The following is an 18675-nucleotide window of genomic DNA, read 5'->3' as shown; positions in this document are numbered from 1 at the left end:
TATTGTGTTTAAATGCTGAGACAATAAACATACGATATCTGTGATATCGATATTTTAGCCAGTTCTTATCTATACTTCATCTGAATTGGTCATCCGACCAAACCAGCTATACTCCTGTGATGGAGATGTTTAACACTGTTGTTTTTTAGAGAATAAACCATTTTAAAGTTACAATGCTGGACTTTAATTCAAGACTCAACATCTCAAACAACACATACTCAATGTGTGTCAATAACAGTAGCACACTAATACATACACGCCCACACCGCGACGTGCCGAAGCAGAGACAAAGCCGCCCACCACAACCCTTCTCTCGACATCGTCACAAATCCATTCAAAACCAGGTTTCATCCCCTATCGACCCTTTCTCGTTACGTTGAGTCTATATAGATACATGTATGCCACATACAGTACAGTATTTTCCCTTTACCTTCAAAAGGTTCACTTCACGCTCATGCAATTCATTACAACAATCTCTCTGATAAACGCAATGTCATTTTTTTCCTCTCAAGTTATACAATGAATTTTTCAACTCGTGAAAAATTCAGTCTTATACATATCCCAGTTTTCACGTTTTTCTCTGAAGCTAAAACGTAGGTTTATTTTTTCATGGACGCAAGTTTGATTCTTGTTGAACAGAGGAACAACGAAGCAGAATCCATGTAACAAAGTTAGAATCAATTTGAGGTTGCTTATATTTTGGAAGAAAATATAAATCAAAAGTGATGTCTTGGTTGTATTCCATAACTTAGGTAATATCCAGCTGTTGTTCTACATAGATCCCTTTTTTTCCTATCTTTCTATACAAGCAAGCTTTGCCAAAACGCCCTTCTTGTTATGTAGTTAGTAATCTACGAAGAATACAATATCCTTTAGATTTTTCAGAGAACAAGATATGGAACCAAATGTATTTGAGTTATACATTATTTCATTTATATAGATAACTAAAAACATATTCATGCTTTCAAAATTATCATAAAAACATATACAAACTTTGTGTGCTTTTCTTTAAGCAACTTCCTTCTTTGGCATGAGTCTAGTCTCTCTTTTCAGTCCTGCAAAGAAAGAATGAAAAAGTAAACATCATTTTACATCAAAGGGATTTTTATCGTTCCACATACCATGATGTAGGCGTCAAGGAGGTCATGATTTCTTTGCTCTTTAAATCATATAAAACCAAATATTTCTCTTGATCGTGTTTAAATAAACATGAAAGAACGTCAGCCAATTTAGATAAACATTTAAAACGGTGGGAGAAGAGATTGGCAAACTTAAAGGCAAACTCTAAAGTCTAAACCATAATGAGGTAAATGTAAACTCAAATGAAAAAGTTTATATTAATAGCTAGAGGTGCACTCAAGTAGAGAACAGATCCACGCCACGGCAGCTTATTTCTTGACCTTTTGCTCGATCTTACCCATGACCTTGGACCTTAACATGTATTAACTGGCGTAGATTCTTATATATTCAAATATGAACATAGTTTGAAGCCCCTGTGACAACGATGTCCAAATTTATGGCTGATTACGTAAATTGGACATGTTGATTTATCCTGACCTTGATCTTTGACCTTGAACTTTGATCTTGACTTTTTATTATTTTCATTTTTTTTTTACTATAATAGTTAAACCCTGCAAGTTTCATTACTCTACGATTGAAATTATGACCAGGAAGCTGTTCACAAATAAATAAACACAAACACACAAACACGGGGTAAAACATAACCTCCTTCAAACTTCATTGGCGAAGGTAATTATCAAAGGAGGGAAACAATGAAGGTGATTGAATAAACTACTGAACAAAATGGAGAATCTATGATTCTGAATCTCACATTATCTCAAGTCATTTATGTCTTCACTAAATAGCCAAAATAACCAAAATAGATATTTAATTTTAGAAAAACATATATTAACGTGACATATAAAGTTTTATGTTAATATTGAGTTTGAGAAAATCAAATAATCTGTTCTATATCATGCAGTGATCATGCATTTCTTTATTTAATAGAAGAGTTGCAGATAAATCAAAATTTGAAATGCTCTGTCTCAAGTGTTTACTTTAGGCCAATGCATTCAGGAATATTTGAAAACATTAGAGAAGGAAAGAGTATCTTATTCTGAAGGACTCTGCATTTCTGAATTATTTTGAAGGTAAACACTCGGGTGGTTGAATAAGAGAGAGAGAGAGAGAGAGAGAGAGAGAGAGAGAGAGAGAGAGAGAGAGAGATTTTGTTATGGGTGAACCATGTGATTATGCCTACTTTTGTATAATTAGTTCCACATAGACTCACCTTTTTTATTTTTTGTGTAAGGTGTAAAGGGGTGAAGGCTGCTGGCAATCAGGATAAATATTTGGATTTTGATTACTCTTAAAGGGGATAAATAAACATTTCTTTATCATAAATCCAACCATATTTACTAAAGGGGAAATGAAGATTGCCAAGAAAAGAATAATAATAAAAAGTTTATCTTGGAGAAAAATGTTAAAGGAAAAAGTTTGAAGATTAAGGAAGTTAAGGAAGATAAAGAAAAAAAAAAAGATTTGCCTAGAGCACAAGATAATGGGATATTGGAGGGAGTTGAGGAATTGGGATTGAAAATGGTTGTAATGTTGATTAAAAACTGAATGAGTGGAATGAATCTGTATCTAACTTGATTTTCTGCTAAGGAATTCTTTGATTATGTGAATGGAACAGTTAACAAGCCTCGATATATTCAAGCATTAAATAAGTTTCTTCTTTCAACGATGAAATGTGGCAGGGACCGTTATTTAGGATATCTGAATATTTCTTTGCGGAAAAATCTTAAGCTCAATACTTCTATTATATATATATATATATATATATATATATATATATATATATATATATATATATATATATATATATATATATATACAATATATATATATACATATATATACATATATATATATATATATATATATATATATATATATATATATATATATTAATTCAGTTCCCATGAGGATGTTTTTCCAAACAAACCACCCCTCTACAATGAAAAATTAATATGGAAGGGACCGTTGACATGGTGTTCTTAAAAGCCATCCCCTTGTAATGATAAATAGAATAAACAACCAAATGAAATTGATTTGTGCGGGATACAAATCTTATTTGAGAATGACTACTTTTCATGCTTCTGAAATACAATTTGATGGAAACGTTGAAATCTTTCCTAAAACTTGACCTCCTTATCAGAAGGAAAACACCAGATTAACTATCTTATTTCCCCCTATGAGGATTCAGTGCAATATACTTTATTTACATTGCCAGTAGAGAAGTTTGATGCAATTTGAAAAGTTGCAATTGGTCTGTTCTAAGATTATTTATTTTCTCTGGCTGCATTTGGGAAGATTTTGAAAAACGTGAGTGACTGAAAGTTCCCTGAGGATCATTGGCCCTAAATTTGAGAGAATTATTTGAACGTAAATAATCTATCGCATTGTTGAGAGAGAGAGAGAGAGAGAGAGAGAGAGAGAGAGAGAGAGAGAGAGAGAGAGAGAGAGAGAGAAAGAGAGAGAATTCAAAACAAAAATTTTGTCAAACGATATACTGTATATATACAGTATATATATATATATATATATATATATATATATATATATATATATATATATATATATATATTATATATATATATATATATATATATATATATACTGTATATATATATATATATATATATATATATATATATATATATATATATAGATATATATATATATGTATATATATGTATACATATATTTATATATATATATATATATATATATATATATATATATATATATATATATATATATATGTTTATATGTATATATATGTATATGTATACATATATTTATATATATATATATATATATTTATATAGGTATATATATATATTATATATATATATATATAATATATATATATATATATATATATATATATATATATATATATATATATATATATATATATCGAGAGAGAGAGAGAGAGAGAGAGAGAGAGAGAGAGAGAGAGAGAGAGAGAGAGAGAGAGAGAATGGAGATAATCATTTAATGCCCTTATGTCGATAAATATATATTGAGATTAAGAATAATATTATTATTTTTGAGAGAGAGAGAGAGAGAGAGAGAGAGAGAGAGAGAGAGAGAGAGAGAGAGAGAGAGAGAGAGAGTAATTGTGAAAAAATTCCAAGGAAGCTCTTACGCATAATCACGTTCTTTATCTTGATGATTAAAATATTCTTCATATTTCATGGTGTTCAATCTTCACAGAGAGCTGTTATAGTAATGAACAGTATTTTCTAAATATTTATTAGATAAAACACGTGTCCTTTCTTTGTATGATTCTAAACCTATTACACTGAGCTTTTATTTAGCTGGGGTTGTGGTGGCCGATGTGGTACCGTCCCTGACTGGTGAACGCCAGACTGGGGTTCGAGTCCCACTCAAACTCGTTAGTTTCTTTGGTCGCTGCAATCTTATCATCCTTGTGACTAAGGATGTGGGGTTTGGGGGAGCCTATAGGTTTATCTGATGAGTCATCAGCAGCCATTGCCCGGCCCTCCTTGGTCCTAGTTTGGGTGGAGAGGGGGCTTAGGTGCTGATCATATATATATATGGTCAGTCTCTAGGACATTGTCCTGCTTGATAAGGGCAATGTCACTGTCCCTTGCCTCTGCCTTTCATGAGCGGACTTTAAACCTTTAAATCCATCAAAATTCTGGTCTAAGAATTTTTTCTGATTATCTTGTCCTTTTTATAGACAATTCTAGACTCGTTATCATGAATTAAAAAAAAAATTCTGAACGCCTTAGTGCAATGTTGATATAGTCTTTGATATATTTCCGTTATCATAAGTTTCTCTATATACTCAAGGCTTTACCCATTTACAGCCACCTGATAAAAGGATAGATTATCCTAGCCATCTAGAGCCTTTTTATTTTCTCTAACTCTCGTGGCCTTTAAACTTAAAAAAAAAAATCTGATTGAAAAGAGTTCCTCCGGCACAGAGGAAATTTAGTTACACTATTTTCTTTTGCCAACACCATTGTTTGTTCTTTTTAATTCAAGATAACTGCAACTGCCAATTTAATTTTGCGCAAATATTATGATTCTGTTTGAAAGAATGAAATAAAGAATGGATTGTTTTGTTAAATGTTTTAATCGAATGTAAAGAACATGAGAGAGAGAGAGAGAGAGAGAGAGAGAGAGAGAGAGAGAGAGAGAGAGAGAGAGAGAGAGAGAGAACAAACCTGTTTCTATGTAGTGGTAAAGACCTAAATAGAAAAAGAATTAGATACAAATATCTCTCATAAGAATCATTATCTCATTCTCCAGTTTTCTCCCTCTTTTATTGTGGTGGTCTACTGGAAACGTCCCTGACTGGCGTTCTGCTGATCTCGGTTTCGAGACCCGCCTAAGCTTGATAGTTTCTTGTAGTCTCTGCAACCTCACCATCCTTGTGAGCAAAGCTTGGGAAATTTTGAGGAGCCTATAGGTCTACCTGACGCGTCATCAGCAGCCATTGCCTGGCTTTCCCTGGTCCTATTTGGATTAGAGAGAGAGATTTGGGTGCTAGTCATATGTATATATAGTCAGTCTCCAGAGTATTGTCTCTGTCACATGTCTCTGCCATTTCTGAGCGACCTTTAAACTCTTTAAATGGAGGGATGTGTATTCTTCTCTATCCTTGGGTAGTGCCATAGCCTCTGTACCATAGTCTTACACTGTCTTGGGGTAGAGTTCTCTTGCTTGAGGGTACACTCGGCTACACTACTCTATCTTATTTCTCTTCCTCTTGTTTTGTTTAAGTTTTTATAGTTTATATAGGAAATATTTATTTTGATGTGGTTACTGTTCTTAAAATATTTTATTTTCCCTTGTTTCCTTTCCTCACTGGGCTAATTTCCCTGTTGGAGCCATTGGGCTTGTAGCATCCTGGTTTTCTAATTCGGGTTTTAGCTTAGCAAGTAATAATAATAATAATAATAATAATAATAATAAAAATAATAATAATAATAATAATCGAGATGAATTCAATTTGATTTAAACTCATTCATCATCCCAGAGAAAACAGTCAAGAGAAATAATTATTTTAATCAATCAAGGAACGAAAATACTGAAAATACTGTGTACATCTGCGTGGTTATATTCTACATTCAATTGTTTTCTGTCAAATCTGTTTCATTCTGTCCAGAACAGAGAATATCAGTGACATTTGCAGCACACACCACATATCCAACATCCAGTAGACTTGAATTTTTCTAGTTTCTAGAAATGCGTCAAATCCTTTTCAAAACATTTCTAGCGTTCGCTTTTGTCAACGTCGTTTCATATATTTTCACTCAAAGTTTTTAATTCTCTGATATAAAATCATACACCTAGGACTGTTGGGACGTCTTCTGCTCTTATTATTATTATCACTGGGGACGATGATATATACATCTCATCAAAACCAAGGTCTACAGACCTTGATTAAAACAATGGTCATATCAGTCATCCATAGCCTTCTCTTCTGCTATCACTCAAGTGAGCTTTAAATGAACTTAAATAAAAAGAAATAAACATTGAATGCCATTAGTATGTCAAGCATAGGGGTGATCTATTAGCATTATTTCATATTCAAGTTCTTTCTGTGATGAATTCCAGAAATGATTACACTGCTATGACAGTCAACTTCATTTCAAGTAAGTAAAATTTCCTTTCATGAAATGACTCTGAGTGGAATTATTCTTTTACATCGGAATTCTTATATGAAATATTGACAATAAGAAACTTTAAGAAATTTCTCTAATGTACTGTAATCTAAAAGTTATGTTAGCTTTAAAATCAGACAGTAACTTTTATTGTAAGTAAATATAAGAATTTTTTTATATACATTTGATATCTATGACATATATTACGTCAGAAGTGTATTTATTATTTCAGTTTGATAGAAGAAATAGATAAATTTCCCTCTCCATAACTAGCAGTAAAGCAAAGATCTGCATAGAGTCATTGTTAGACCGGCAAGTAGCCCTCGTAAGCTAAATCTTTGATAGAATTTCGCAACAGCTGAGTAGACTAACTAAAACTTTCCCATGAGTAAAATATCCAAGTCAAATTTCATTCTTAACACAGCCAGATGGTCTTTCGTATCTCCATTATATTTATACTAACCAACTAAAGGGTTATCAGTATTATTTTATCTAACCAATACATTACTGAACATATCTAGAAATTGAGATGAAAATGGTGAAAAACCTTCTAGAAACGAAGTTAATCTAATGTTATAGCAAACGAAAATTAGAACTTAATAAAAAAGAAACCACGATCTCATAAGACAAATTTAGAAAATTATATTCTAGAATGTCGCTTAGAAGCAGATAGTCCAGTATTACAGTAGGCTACATTGTTTGGTCATAATTACTCGTGTTCTAATAAATGTTACTTGTCTTAAAATATCTTATATTAACTATTCAGTTCTCAAGTAGTTTATTTATTTCATTATTTCCTTTCCTTCATGGGCTCTTTTTCTCTGTTGGAGCCTTTATTATTATTATTATTATTATTATTATTATTATTAAGCTACAACCCTAGTTGGAAAAGCATGATGCTATAATCCCAGGGGCCCCAACAGGGAAAATAGCCCAGTGAGGAAGGGAAACAAGGGAAAATAAAATATTTCATGAGCAGTAACAACATTAAAATAAATATTTCCTAAATAAACTATAAATTCTTTAATAAAACAAGAGGAAGAGAAATTAGATAGAATAGTGTGCCCGAGTGTACCCTCAAGCAAGAGAACTCTAACCCAAGACAGTGGAAGACCATGGTACAGAGGCTATGACGCTACCTAAGACTAGAGAACAATGGTTTGATTTTGGAGTGCCCTTCTCCTAGAAGAGCACCTTACCATAGCTAAAGAGTCTCTTCTACCCTTACCAAGAGGAGAGTAGCCACTGAACAATTACAGTGCATTAGTTAACCCCTTGGGTGAAGAAGAATTGTTTGATAATCACAGTGTTGTCAGCTGTATGAGGACAGAGGAAAATATGTAAAGAATATGCCAGACTATTCGGTGTGTGTGTAGGCAATGGGAGAGAACCGTACCCAGAGAGAAGGATTCAATGTAGTACTGTCTGGCCAGTCAAAGGACCCTACAACTCTCTAGCGGTAATATCTCAACGGGCGGCTGGTGCCCTGGCCAACCTACTACCTACTACTAGGGTTTTATCTTGGCTGATAACAACAACAACAACAACAATAATAATAACAACATCTTACTACTTTTATCACATCCTCTCACTCTACAAAATTCCTGAATCATAATGAGTAAAAGAGTTATAGAAGATCATAAACGCTAGAATAAGTGGCAGTTTTAGAATAATTTTCTTGACCGAATAAAGGTCAGCATTTATTTCCGGCTTCTTTCACTCATAATTGGGTAATTGAATAAGATGATTGATATTTAAAAACGCAATATTTTAATTGACATTTGGATTTACAAGCTCACAGATTAAGGTGCCCGGCTATGAGAGCTAAATTTAATGGATTCAATTGAATTGCCAGAGTATCCAGTGGAGGTAAACACCCTGAAAATGTGTGTATTTACGTAGAGAGAGAGAGAGAGAGAGAGAGAGAGAGAGAGAGAGAGAGAGAGAGAGAGAGAGATTGCTAAATCGGTATTACATAAAAAAAAAACGTTACATATTTTCATATCAGCTGCGACGTGTAGCATGAAGTATTGAGAACACAAAATTATTTCGAAAGAAAAACTACTTGTAAGTATAATTAAACCATAGTAAAAATGAAGGATGGAATTAAACGCAGGATCTAAAGACAATATTGAATCTTGTTTGCTGTGACAAATCTCCAAAATAAATAAGGCGTAGATCTGCTGAATCCGGTTCGTTTGATGAGGGAAGAAACATTTATGCTATGGGAATCTCCAGCTGGGCTGTATTTTGGGTAGATGTCAATTCTATTCCCACACACAGACTTTATATGATTATTATATTATGAATACGGAAAGTGCGAGGCCATTTGCAGATACTAATAGATAAGAAAATGTATTATTTATTATATATTTTCTTTAAAGCTATTTTGAACAATGTCAATTCCCTTCTATTTAAACAAGTAGCTAAATTAAAGATTTCAAGACAAAATTCTAGTATATGTGTACACAGTTTAAGATTAAAGATTTAAAAAATTAATTTCTTTAAATAAATTTTCAAAAAGGAGGTTTATTTACTAAAATCATCAGACCTTACTTACTAGCTCCAAATGAAGTAAACCTCCTCCTTGACATTCATTAGAAATTTGTGGTTTCTGAAAAAATTATTTATATGGCCGTAAAGAATCACATAAGGGTGACAATTGTATGTGTACATTTAAGTTTTTTTTTTTTTTTCTTGCAGATTGAAAGCCGTTACAGTTAGAATTGTATGTAAGGGTGACATTGTCATGAAAACTGACAACTTAATAATGGTAATGAAAATAGAGAAGAAATTAACGTGTTATTTTCAACGCTTTATGTCATTTAAGTTAACAGAAGTTCGATGGGGAAAACTATGCATGCTATGTGGAATAAACAGAGAGAGAGAGCATTTTTCTTTATTTATACGTGCATAGCGTGTTGAACATTTATTATATGGCTCCCCCCTGAAGCGGACATGCATGTGAAATAGGGAGACCGGTTATAGTAAACTGTCTTGCAGGAGAAATGCAGGTTTTAGGCAGTCAATGATGATCCAATCGTCTTTTATACAAACGTTGCGGAGAAAAGCTTTCGGAATGCAACGAACGACAAGAAATGGGCCTGTGTATGAGGATGATAGTGGTGGCTTGAAAGAGTCACTGTACATGAATATGTGTTGCATGTTTTGGTCTTATGATATGTGCTGATTTGCGAGACTTGTCAGTCTGATGGTTGTGGGTAAATTTCTTTACAACGTGAGAGGAGCTGACGGATGGAGAAATCCCACCGTAACAAACAACGGGTAGGCAATTACCATTTCAGCTTCTGATCATAAATGGTTTCCTTAGAAGTGGCCCTTAGTCAGAGGAAGACCCAGGGAAGTAGTGAAAAATAACTGGATATCAGCGCTATTTTGAGAATACGATGGAAATATTCCACCATTCCGTTAGGTGGAGTTTTTAGGGGCTAGACTGATGTAGAGTGATGCTGAGAAGATACCCTTAGGATGTCTACATTGAAAAGGTTAAAGTGGTATGCATGATGGAAGTGATGTGCTCTGGGATGTTGAATCTTGCTATTAACCCAAAAAGTAAGGCAGTGCTACATGAGGCAGATGTGTAGTGATTGATGACTGAAAAGATAATAGTCCTAGTAAAGTGGATAGGGGCTGAACAACGTCAACGTACATGTGGGCAAAACAACCCAAAAAGTAAGGCAGTGCTACATGAGGCAGATGTGTAGTGATTGATGACTGAAAAGATAATAGTCCTAGTAAAGTGGATAGGGGCTGAACAACGTCAACGTACATGTGGGCAAAACAATGCTGAGGCTTATGAAAAATGCCCACAACTAAATAGGTGTGGTAATCCTTGGCATATTTAGTAATACCATGCAATATGAACTTCGACTTCAGTAGCTGTGCAGTAGATTGGCACATGAAGTGTGAGGATCAATTGAAACACTTATCGGCGCATATAGGCATCACCTACCAATATTGATGTCACACAGAGGGTGACTTTGGAGTTATTGAGGACTACGTCTTCTCAACAGAAAGGCGTGTCAGATGCCCTGCAGGTTATGTGCTTGGGAACATTCCGTTGTGCTTCTGCCAGGCCTTTGTAATCAACTCCCAATTGTACAGCAGCCAGGGTCTTTCTGGAAATGGCATTGACAATGGGACTCAGTTTAGCAGGGACTTGTTGAATGGTGAAGTTGTATTAAAGAAGATTATAGAGGTGCCAGCATTGACAAGCGATCCAAGCGTCTGATTGTTGAGCAAAAGGTATATACAAGGTGCATGGGGTCTGTACGAATGACGAGTGACATGCAGTCTTGGTGATGAACAGCTAAATGCACTGCATTAGTTTGCGGTCAAAGATAGGTTAGTTGGTTTTGGCCTTTGAAAAATATTCTACTGAAGTAGGCCAAAGGGCAAGACAATCAGCTGATCATTTGTTTGGGCATTGCCCCTACAACGTCATCACTGGCATCGATGAAGAGCAGGAGAGGTGAAGGTGACAGGGGAAAGGTGAGAGCAGTAGTAGTTGATGGGACTTCCTTTGTATTGAATAAGGCTGCCCCACTTTCGGTTTTTTAGTTTGCCCTTGAGGCAGTCATAGACAGGGGCAAGAGTGGCATCTAAGGCTGGCAAGAACTGTTGATAATAACTCACCGTGAGTAAGGACTCCTGCAGTGCTTTGATGGTTGAGGGCATGGGGACTTTTATACTGATGATGCCCTCTCAGGGAGATGGTGAACGCCCTCAAAGTGATGTAATGATCCAATAATGTCACTATTTGTATTTAGCTAAAGAAACATTACCAATTCAAAGATCTGGATGCTGAGGAGCTACTGTCCTCGACCTACTTACATTCAAATCCAATTGTACACCAATAATCTATTTGACTTCGCTGTTCTTACTGTACAAGCTACCTACCTTTACTCTCCACATCCCAGTGCTAATAAGATATATATTTGCTGTTCTATTCCACTACATATTCGGACACTTCAAGTGTCTTTCCTTGACTGACCTGGTAAACCTGAATGAAGGGACTGCTGTATTAATATTAATTAAGCCATCTCTGTTGCTTTTAAAAGGACGATGTAAAGAGTATCCTAGGAATGTCAAATGATATGCTAAATTGCTATATTTATTTTATAAATTGAAGATTGTTTTTCAAATATAGGGGAATTTGATCAGTAAGTCTGAATAAGTATTCAAATGTATATTTTATTTGGCTCAAACCGGCGCAATTAGTTTTAGGTAATCATATCGTCTGTGGTTTTAATTGAATTTATTAGTAGCCTTATTGGGTGTAAATAACATATTGATTTGATAGAGAGAGAGAGAGAGAGAGAGAGAGAGAGAGAGAGAGAGAGAGAGAGATACAATTTAATTCCATGTCAATTTCATATCTCCCGATATTTTTACAATAATGTAAATTTCTATAGTCATGCAACCTGCGACAATAATTTTCCAAAGGAAAAATACAAGTTTTCCCTTCTGTTTTTTTTTTTTTTTTTCAAATACAGTTTATTTCCAAAGCAACTTCATATATTCCGATATTCTCACAGAAACGTAAATTTTTAATTTTATGCAACATGCGACAATAATTTTCCGGGAGAAAAATAATTCAGTTTTCCCTTCAGATTTCTTTTCCGAGTGATATCAAATTTGTGAACTCCGGTTAACCTTTCTGTCTATTCATCTTCCTTTGCGGAAACATCAAACGAAGTAAGAAGAAGCATAAATATTGGGGATGAAATACAGACTTGTTTTTGTAAAAACATTCAATTATTTTTATGCTTGTCTCTCTTTGAGTCATAATTCTGCAAGCGGAAAGCTGTGTGTCACAGAGTTCCTTTTCCTGCAGAGGAAAAGGAGCAAGTTGCAACAGATTACAATGGGAACAATTTCTAAACCTTTTCTGCAAGGACATAGTTGAACTTTATCTTTATGTTGGTGTAATATTCACCTACACACACACACACACACACACAAACACACAAATGCAAAAAGTCCTTAACTTACAAACTTAATTGGTTCCAAGAAGCTGTTTGTAAGTCGAACTGCTTGTATGTCCAATTTTCTTTTTTCTTTTACATTTTGGCCTAGGGTAGGCCTAACCTGAATTCCACCCCTATGATTTTCAGCTACAAAATTCAACAAATAGTCAAGTTTCATATGAAATAGAGATCAGGTTATTACGAATGTTATTTTCCTTGACGTATTAAATGACATAATATAGTTTTATCAAAGTATTCCTATATCTTATCTTTGTTATTTTCAGTTAGATTTGTGTTTGTATCTCAGAATGTTGTAAGTCGAATGTTTGTAAGTCGAATGTTTGTAAGTCGAACGTTTGTAAGTCGAATGTTATTAAGTCGAATGTCTGTGAGTCGAATGTCTGTAAGTCGAATGTCAGTAACTCGAATGTTCGTAAGTTGAGGACCTTTTGTATACAGCATTCATATATGTATAAACTGAATAGATAAAATCTTAGTGGCGTCCAAGAATCAAAGACAGCATCTCTCCGGAAGATCTGAGCTGCGGATAGTTATCAGGTTAACAAGAAAACTGAATTTACGTTTCTCCATTTATTATTTGGTGTCGACACGTGTTTCGAGTAATTTATTTTTCCTCTTTTTTTGTGACTCTTCATCAGAACTACAATGGGTGAGCGAATACATTTTAATGTATATATATACATATTTTTATATATACATTTATATATATGTACATGTATATATACATACATATATGTACATACAACACACATATGTTTCATATATACACACGCATATATATATATATATATATATTTATATAAATATATATATATATATATATATATAAATATATATATATAAATATATATATATATATATATATATTTATATATATATATATATATATACTTCATGTAGATATGTTATATGTATATGCATATATATATTATATGTATATGTATATAGGTACACGAATATCATATATATATATATATATATATATAAATATAAGTATATATATATATATATATATATATTTATATATATATATATATATATATGTGTGTGTGTGTGTGTGTGTGTGTGTTTATGTGTGCATGTGCATGTGTGACCTTTCCCGCAGTCGACGACCTCTGACAAAATGCTTCCTTTTCGGACAAATGAAAAAGAGCGAAAAAGAAAAATGAAAAAAGAAACGAAAACAAAACAATGCCTGCAATTCATCTTCAAGATTCATCCTTTTCTTATTTCCTTTGATGTCTCCATCTAAGAGGATGAATTCAAGATGATTCAGCACACCTCAGTGACTCTGGTTTGTCCAGTTATTAACTACTGATGCAGTTGTGTCTGTTGGAGAGGAATTTCAAAATATGATCAGCAAGTAATAAATTAGAAAGAAAATGGGACTTATTTTAGCAGGGAAAATAAAAAGATAATATTGCTTTAAAAACATTGAGAGGATTGACATTACAGGAATCTCTCCTTGATGATAAGAAGTAATTGTTTGGCTATATATATATATATATATATACATATATATATATATATATATATGTATATATATAAATATATATATATATATATATACTTATATATATATATATATGTATATATATATATATATATATATATATATATATATATATATATATATAGAGAGAGAGAGAGAGAGAGAGAGAGAGAGAGAGAGGCATGTTTATATATGTATATGCTATATATATTATATATATATATTATATAAATATATATATATATATATATATATATATATATGTATATATATATATATATATACATATACATATATATATATATATATATATATATATATATATATTGCGTGTGTGCATATGTGTTTAAATACTTTTGACGGATCGGTTACAATAGTACTACATAAATCTGCATTTCTCTCTCTCTCTCTCTCTCTCTCTCTCTCTCTCTCTCTCTCTTTCTCTCTCTTATCCTTTTTTATTCATATATTCATATCAAACAAATTTCATACCACAGATCCGAAAGAGAAAATTGTGTTTATATAGTTTTGTTATGCAACTCGCAGGGGTTAGAAAAAAAACAACTTGAAACATGCTCAAGACTCATTTTATTATTATTATTATTATTATTATTATTATTATTATTATTATTATTATTATTATTATTATTACTAGCTATGCTACAACCCTAGATGGAAAAGCAGGATGCTATAAGCCCAAGGGCTCCAACAGGATAGAATAACCCAATGAGGAAAAGAATTTTTGAAAATAATTCCAAATAATTACATTTTACTTGGTTTTTGTAAAGAACTTTGTGAATTTAGATGAATATTTTTTTTAGTTTCGCATAAACACAGTTAGTTTCTGGAATAGATAGGACAATTTATGTTATAATTCTAATTTCCCATGATTAATTATGATTAGATTTTTAATGCAACAAAGATGATAAATAAAACTATAAAGAAAATACCCTTTATTCAGTCTTATACGTCCAAATACATAGCGAGAGAACATCCCTGCCTGGTGATTTGCCGGACTATGTTTTGAGTCCCGCCCAAGCTTGATAGTTTCTTGTAGTGTCTGCAACCTCACCATCCTTGTGAGCCAACAATGTGGGGTTTGGGGGAGCGTATATGTCTACCTGAGGAGTCATCAGCAGCAATTGCCCAGCCCTCTATGTTCCTAGCTTGTAAGGAGAGGGGCTTTGGCACTGATAATATGTATATATGGTCAGTTTCTAGGGTATTGTCCTTCTAACCAGGGTAATGTCACTGTCCTTTGTCTCAGTCATTCATGAGCGGCCTTTGAGCCTTTAAACTTGGCATCTTTTGCAGTAGGAACAACATTATCGCTAAAGGTTCTTCCGTTCTGACTGACTTTGATTTGAGTCCCGCCCAAGCTTGATAGTTTCTTGTAGTGTCTGCAACCTCACCATCCTTGTGAGCCAACAATGTGGGGTTTGGGGGAGCCTATAGGTCTAACTTACTGAGTCATCAGCAGCCATTGCCTAGACCTCCATATCCCTAGCTTGTAGTTACTTTAGTGTTTGCCACCTCACCATCCTTGTGAGCCAACAATGTGGTGTTTGGGGGAGCCAGTAGGTTTAACCAACTGGGAAAAATAGCCCAATGAGGAAAGGAAATAAAAAACTCTTAGAGAATGAACAAAATAAAATATACTAAGAACAATAACAACGTTAAATTAGATTTTTCATATATAATTATGTTATAAAAACAGGAGAGAAAGAAATATGATAGAACATTGTACCCGAATGTACCCTCAAGTAAGAGATCTCTAATCCAAGAGTGTGGAAGGCCTTGGTAAAGTTCGCTGAATTATTTTTCAACCAATAGTATAGGATTTTTAGGAATGAATTAAGAGCCCTCCATGTCCCCAGCTTTGGCGCTGATTATATGTATATATGGTCAGTTTCTAGGGCATTGTCCTGCTAACCACGGTAATGTCACTGTTCCTTGTTTCTGCCTTTCATAAGTGACCTTTAAACTAGGTATCTTTTGCAGTAAGAACAACACTATCGTTAAAGGGACTTCAAACGATCGTTGAAATACAGATGGCAAACACGCAAATCTATTGTGGAATATAAACAGAAACTTTCGATTTTTAGAAAGAAAATGTGTCATAGAAACAGATCTACATATAAATATGGTATATAATTGAGATCAACATTGCTCTAAAGGAATATGAATACTGTATATATTTCTTTTGTTCATCTCTACGGGATATTTGTAAAAGGCTGCGGTTACCACATGTATGATATTATAATAGAGTCACAGCCAGTGTGCTCTAGGAATAAAACTGGAATCAACCCAAAATACAGCACAGCTTGAAATTTCCATTCTCATTCCATAAATATTTCTGGCCTCTTTAAACCAACTGGATCCAGCAGCTCTGTCCTCACACCCTGTTTTTGTTTTTTTAATTAAACACAACAATCGAGGTTTGGTATTGTCCTTGAATCTTGTGTTCAATTGCAACCTATGTTTTTGCTGTTTTTTTTTCTGAATATAGTTGTTCTTTGGAAATGCTTTTCTCTTCTCAAAATTTCGTGCTATACCTCACAGCTTCTAAGAAAATTTACAAACTGTAACATCCAATTTTTTATGTATTGTAATATTTCCTTTGCTTTTATGCTGATACGAAAAGTCCTCTTACAAAGTATTAATCCAAGTCAGTTAATTTTACACTACTTGATTCTCTCTCTCTCTCTCTCTCTCTCTCTCTCTCTCTCTCTCTCTCAGTTGCTTGTTATTACACAAGACGGTCTTCAGTGGTTCCACACTATCATCTGAACAAACAAAATGCAGTGCAGCCAGCTAAGGACCAATTGGCATAAAGAACGTTGTCGTAAGATGATGCAAAGTATAGAAATAGATAGAGAATTTGACTCGAGTGGCCAAACCTGAAGAACACTTGGACTGATAAGGTCGAAATAAGATGGAGATACAGTTCTTTGATGTACTTATATACACATGTATATACAATATATATATATATATATATATATATATATATATATATATATATATATATATATATATATATATATACATATATATATATACATATATATATGTATATATATATATATATATATACATAAATACACACACATATATATATATATATATATGTGTGTGTATATATATATATACATAAATACACACACACATATATATATATATATATATTTATATATACACACATAAATACATATATATATATATATATATATGAATAAACTCTATATATAAAATAGAATATGATCGAGGTGTTGAAAATTACGTTCTGGAAGCAAAGAACCTGTCAGGACGAATTGCTGGAATTTAGTTGAAGATTTACACCTCTTGAGCGGGAGACCTTCATGCAAATGCAAAAAGATCTTGTTTATTCACGCTGGAAATTCTCCTGAACTTTCGAAAACATCAGAAAGGAATATTTTCCGAAGGTGAATTCTTTTGGGCGTTATTATCTTGCCTGGATAAGGAAAACAAAGTAAAGACCTTTAAAAGTTCTATAAGAATTTGCTAGTTAAGTGAAGAAATTATCATTTTCTTTTGGACGTTATTATATTGCGTGGATAAGGAGAGGTAAGTTCGAATCTTTAAAAGTTCTATAAGTATTTGCTGGTTAAGTGGAGAACGTATAATTTTCTTTTGAACGTTATTATATCGCCTGGATAAGGAGAGGAAAGTTGGAATCTTTAAAAGTGCTATAAGTATTTGCTGGTTGAGTGAGGAAATTACAATTTTCTTTTGGACGTGATTATATTGTGTGGATAAGTAGAGGGAAGTTAGAATCTATAAGTTCCATAATTATTTTCTGGTTAAGTGGAGAAAGTTTAATTTTCTTTTGGACGTTATTATATTGCCTGGATAAGGAGAGAAAAGTTAAAATATTCAAAATTTCTATAACCATTTGTTAGTTAAGTAAAGAAATGTATAATTTTCCCCTATTAAATATTTCCTCTGCACGTGTTTTTTTCCAGAGCTATTTTGTATCATTTTCTTTTAAGACCATAATTAAATCTAAGCCCCAAACTTAAGACAAGTGACGTAAAGTTAAGAAACGATTATTGAAGGGCAAAGAAGAAAGAAAATAGTCGAAAGTCTGAGATTTTTTCGAGAGAAGTTAGTGAATGCTTATGGGAGAAAGGAAGAAGGAGGGAGAAATGTGAATGAGGGTAGAATATTCAAAAAAAGGTAAATTTGAAGTAAATGTTTTGGAGTTGATGTAAACAATACCTTTCATAAAGATACACATTAATGAAAAGAATATTTAAAAAGCGTTGGAGATAAGGAAATACAAGTGAAGGAAAAAAAAATAAAAATAATAATAATAATAATAATAATAATAATAATAATAATAATAATAATAATAATAATAATAATAATAAAAAGAAAAAGAAAAAGAAAAAGAAAAAATTATGCTTTTGTGTAAGCGTTTGAAACAAAATAACAAATTAAC

The sequence above is a fragment of the Palaemon carinicauda genome, chromosome 1 (genome assembly GCF_036898095.1).
Source record: "Palaemon carinicauda isolate YSFRI2023 chromosome 1, ASM3689809v2, whole genome shotgun sequence".
Taxonomy (NCBI): domain Eukaryota; kingdom Metazoa; phylum Arthropoda; class Malacostraca; order Decapoda; family Palaemonidae; genus Palaemon; species Palaemon carinicauda.
The sequence above is the reverse complement of the archived record's forward strand: the minus strand, read 5'-3'. Positions refer to the sequence as shown.